This window comes from Artemia sp. Qi Xiang Cuo, chromosome 6 (assembly GCF_049724085.1).
Source record: "Artemia sp. Qi Xiang Cuo chromosome 6, ASM4972408v1, whole genome shotgun sequence".
NCBI classification, from domain to species: domain Eukaryota; kingdom Metazoa; phylum Arthropoda; class Branchiopoda; order Anostraca; family Artemiidae; genus Artemia; species Artemia sp. Qi Xiang Cuo.
Genome location: NC_142799.1, coordinates 42,791,367 through 42,797,366, shown reverse-complemented (window position 1 = coordinate 42,797,366; position 6,000 = coordinate 42,791,367).

Sequence of the window (6,000 nt, the reverse complement as noted above, 5' to 3'; positions counted from 1 at the left end):
CCTTGTCACACTTGATTTTCTTGATTTTCTGATGATTCTACATTCCCTTGATTTTCAAAGTTCATTTCGGATTTCTTTCATTGAAATGCAAGAGTTGGATTATTTCAGTAGTGTTTTATCGTGGTTTACCTTGTCACAGTTACATTCTCTTGATTTTTCAAAACTTCATTTTGGATTTCTTTCGTTGAAATGCAAGACTTGGAATAATTCAGTAGTGTTTTGTCGTTTTTTACCCTATCACACTTTCATTCTCTTAATTTTTCAAAGTTCATTTTGAATTTCTTTCATTGAAATGCAAGAGTTGGAATATTTCAGTAGTGTTTTGTCGTGGTTTTACCTTCTCAGAGTTAAATTCTCTTTATTTTTCAAAGTTCATTTTGTATTTTTATTGTTAAAATGCAAGAGTTGGATTATTTCAGTAGTGTTTTGTCGTGGTTTACCATGTCAAAGTTATATTCTCTTAATTTTTCAAAGTTCATTTCGGATTTCTTTCGTTGAAATGCAAGAGTTGGAATATTTCAGTAGTGTTTTGTTGTGGTTTACTTTAACACAGTTACATTCTCTTAATTTTTCAAAGTTCATTTTGAATTTCTATGGTTGAAATGCAAGAGTTGGAATATTTCAGTAGAGTTTTGTTGTGGTTTACACTGTCACAGTTACATTTTCTTCATTTTTCAAAGTTCATTTTGAATTTCTTTCGGTGAAATGCAAGAGTTGGAATATTTCGGTAGTGTTTTGATATGGTTCACCTTGTCACAATTACATTCTCTTGATTTTTCAAAGTTCATTTTGAATTTCTTTCATTAAAATGCAAGAGTTGGAATATTTCACTAGATTTTTGTCATGGTTTACCATGTCACAGCTACATTCTCTTGATTTTTCAAAGTTCATTTTAAATTTCTTTCGTTCAAATGCAAGATATGGAATATTTCAGTAGTGTTTTTCTGAGGTTTACCTTGTCACAGTTACATTCTCTTAATTTTTCAAAGTTCATTTTGGATTTCTTACATTGAAATGCACGAGTTGCAATATTTCAGTAGTGTTTTGTCATGGTTTACCATGTCACAGTTACATTCTCTTGATTTTTTAATATTAATTTTGGATTTCTTTTCGTTGAAATGCAAGAGTTGGAATTGTCGGAAAGTTCATTCGTTGAAATATGATTTTTTGGGCTTTACCATGACATAGTTACATTTTCATGATTTCTTTTAGGTTAGGTTAGGTTAGATCAAATTATGCTAGTTTAGGGTATGTTAGGTTAGGCTAGACTACGTACGCGCGCGTACGTAGGCTAACCTAACCTAACCTAACTTGATCTAGCCTAACCTAACCTAACAAAAATTAAGAAAATGTTACTGTGCCAAGGTAAAGCACAACAAAACATATTTCTACGAAAGAAATCCACAATGAACTTTGAAAAATCAAGAGAATGTAACTGTGACAATTCCAACTCTTGCATTTCAACGAAAAGAAATTCAAAATGAACTTTGAAAAATTAAGAGAATGTAACTGTGACAAGGTAAACCATGACAAAACACTACTGAAATATTCCAACTCGTGCATTTCAATGAAAGAAATCCAAAATGAACTTTGAAAAATTAAGAGAATGTAACTGTGACAAGGTAAACCACAGAAAAAACTACTGAAATATTCCAACTCTTGCATTTCTACGAAAGAAATTCAAAATGAACTTTGAAAAATCAAGATAATGTAACTTTAACAAGGTTAACCACGACAAAACACTATTGAAATATTCCAAATCTTGCATTTCAACGAAAGAAATCCAAAATGAACTTTGAAAAATCAAGAAAATGTAACTGTGACAAGTTAAACCACTATAAAACACTACTTAAATAATCCAACTCTTGATTTTCAATGAATGAAATCCAAAATAAACATTTAAAAATAAAGAGAATGCAACTGGGACAAGGTAAACTACGAAAAAGCACTACTGAAATATTCCAACTCTTTCATTTGAATGAAAGAAATTCAAAATGAACTTTGAAAAATCAAAAGAATGTATCTTTGAAAAGGTAAACCATGACAAAACACTACTGAAATATTCCAACTCTTGCATTTCAACACAAGAAATCCAAAATGAACTTTGAAGTATCAAGAGAATGTAACTGCGAAAAGGTAAACCACGACAAAACACTACTGAAATAATCCAACTCTTGCATTCCAATTATAGAAATTCAAAATTAACCTTGAAAAATCAAGAAAATATAACTGTGAGAAGGTAAACCACAACAAAACACTACTTAAATATTTCAATTCATGCATTTCAATAAAATAAATCCAAATTGAAATTTGAAAAATCAATAGAATGTAACTATGAAAATTTTAACAACGAATAAACAATACTTAAATGATCCGACTCTTACATTTAAACGATAGAAATCAAAAATGAACTTAGAAAAATTAATAGAATTTAAGCCTGACAAGGTAAAGGACGACAAAACACCAATGAAATATTCCAGCTCATGTATTTCAATGAGAGAAATTCAAAATGAACTTTGAAAATCAAGAGAATGTAACTGCGACAAGGTAAACCATGACAAAACACTGCTGAATTATTCCAACTCTTGCATTTCAACGATAGAAAATCCAAAATGAACTTTGAAAAATTAAGAGAATGTAACTGTGACAAGGTAAATCATGACAAAACACTACTGAATTATTCCAACTCTTGCATTTCAATGAAAGAAATCCAAAATAAACTTTGAAAAATCAAGACAATGTAACTACGACATTGTAAACGACAATAAAACACTACAGATACATACCATCTCTTGAATTTCAATAAAATAAACCGGAAAGCAACTTTAAAAAATAGATAGACTGTAACTTTGACAACGTAAACCATGACAAAACACTACTGAAATATTCCAACTCTTGCATTTCAATGAAAGAAATCCAAGATGAACTACTGAAATAATTCAACTCTTACATTTCAAAGAAAAAAATCCACAATAAACTTTGAAAATCAAGAGAATGTAACTGTGACAAGGTAAACCACGACAAAACACTACTGAAATAATCCAACTTTTTCATTTCAATGAAAGAAATCCAAAAGTAACTATTAAAAATCAAGAAAATGTAAGTTTGACAAGATAAACCACTAAAAAACACTATTGAAATGTTCCAATTCATGTATTTCAAACATATAAATTCAAAAATGAACTATGAAAAATTGAGAGAATATAACTGGGACACGGTAAACTATGACAAAAAAATAATGAAATATTCCAACTCTTGCATTTCAACGAAAGATTCGAAAATGAACTTTGAAATATCAATAGAATGTAACTTTGAAATGGTAAATCATGACAAAACACTACTGAAATAATCCAACTCTTCCATTTCAATGAAAGAAATTCAAAAGAACTTTGAAAAATCGAGAAAATGTAACTTTGAAATGGTAAACCACGACAAAACACTACTGAAATATTCCAACTCTTGTTTTTCAAAGAAAGAAATTCAAAATGAACTTTGAAAAATTTAGAGAATGTAACTGTATCATGGTAAACCACGACAATACACTACTGAAATAAATCAACTCTTGTTTTTCAATGAAAGAAATTCAAATGAACCTAGAAAAATCAAGAGAATGAAAGTGTGACAGGGTAAACCACGACAAAACACTACTGAATTATTCCAACTCTTGCATTTCAACGAAAGAAATCCAAAATGAACTTTGAAAAATCAAGAGAATGTAGCTTAGACAAGGTAAACCACGATAAAACACTACTGAAATAATCCAACTCTTGCATTACAATGAAAAAAATCCAAAATGAACTTTAAAAAATCTGGAGAATGTAGCTGTGACAAGGTAAACCACGATAAAACACATCTGAAATAATCCAACTCTTGCATTTCAATGAAAAAAATCAAAATGAACTTTGAAAAATCAAGAGAATTTAACTGTGACACGATAAACTTATACAAAACAATAGTAAAATGTTCCAACTCTTGCATATCAACGAAAGAAATTCAAAATGAACTTTGAAAAAACACTAGAATGTAACTGTGACAAGGTAAACCACGACAAAACACTACTGAAATGTTCCAACTCATGCATTTCAATGAAAGAAATTCAAAATGACCTTTGAAAAATCAAGAGAATGTAATTGTGACAAGGTAAACCGCAACAAAACACTACTAAAATATTCCAACTCTTGCATTTCAACGAAAGAAATTCAAAATGAACTTTGAAAAATCAATGGAATGAAAGTGTGACAGGGTAAACCACGACAAAACACTACTGAATTATTCCAACTCATGCATTTCAACGATAGAAATTCAAAATGAACTTTGAAAAATCAAGAGAATGTAACTGTGACAAGGTAAACCATGACAAAATACTACTGAAATAATCCAACTCTTGCATTTCAATGAAAAAAATCAAAATGAACCTTGAAAAATCGAGAGAATGTAACTGTGACAAGGTAAATCATGACAAAACACTACTGAAATATTCCAACTCTTGCATTTCAACGAAAGAAATTCAAAATGAACTTTGAAAAATTAAGAGAATGTAACTGCGACATGGTAAACCACGATAAAGCACTATTGAAATGTTCCAACTCATGCATTTCAATGAAAGAAATTCAAAATGAACTTTGAAAAATCAAGAGAATGAAAGTTTGACAGGGTAAACCACTACAAAACACTACTGAATTATTCCAACTCTTGCATTTCAACGAAAGAAATCCAAAATGAACTTTGAAAAATCAAGAAAATGTAACTGCGACAAGGTAAACTACAACAAAACACTACTGAAATATTCCAACTCTTGTATTTCAATGAAAGAAATCCGCAATGAACGTTGAAAATCAAGAGAATGTAACTGTGACATGATAAACCACAACAAAACACTTCTGAAATATTCCAACTCTTGCATTTCAACGGAAGAAATTCGAAATGAACTTTGAAAAATAAAGAGAATGTAACTGTGACAAGGTAAACCACGACAAAACACTACTGAAATGTTCCAAGTCATGCGTTTCAATGAAAAAAAATAAAAATGAAATTTTAAAAATCAAGAGAATGTAATTGATACAATTTAAACCACAAAAAAAAACTACTAAAATTATCTTACCCTTACATTTCAACGAAATATAACCAGAATAAACTTTGAAAAATCACTAGAATTTGACTATTACAAGGCCAAGCACAACAAAACACTATCGAAATATTCCAACTCTTCTATTTCAATGAAAGAAATCTGCAATGAACGTTGAAATTCAAGACAATGTAACTGTGACAAGGTAAACCACAATAAAACACTACTGAATTATTCCAATTCTTGAATTTCAAAGAAAAAAATCCAAAATTAACTTTGAAAAATCAAGAGAATGTAACTGTGACAAGGTAAACCACAACAAAACACTACTGAATTGATCCAACTCTTGAATTTCTACGAAAGAAATAAAAAATAAACTTTGAAAAATCAAGAGAATGTAACTGTGACATGGTAAACCATGACAGAACACTAATGTTGTGAGGGGGAGTCAAAAGGTGGGGGTGGGGCCCATGTGTGTCCCAAAATGCGCAAATTAAAAAATATTAAAAAATGGGGGCGCCGGGGCCTTTGGGGGGCGGGGGGCCCTTTGGGAGCCGGGGGGACCTTTGGGGACCGGGGGTTTCCTTGGGGGTGGGGGTATGGGGATCGGAGCCCTTTGGGGTGGGGATAGGGCGATTGGGGCCCTTTGGGGTTGGGGTAGAGGACCTCACGACACTGTTCAAATGGAACTTGTGTATTATAACGACCACAGAGTTTCACCATCAAATTCGCTTCTAAAACCTCTTCTAAAATAATCTTTTTAAATGTCTCTAACTGTTTCGCAGAAATAATTCCCTAAAATGTCTAAAACGGTTTCACCCAAATTACCCCTAAACGTAATTTCAGCGTGTTACTTTTGTTTTTGGCATCCCTGCGCTTTCATATTTCAAATTACTAGGAAACCCTTTCCCGTGTTAATCTCTAAGATCAAAACA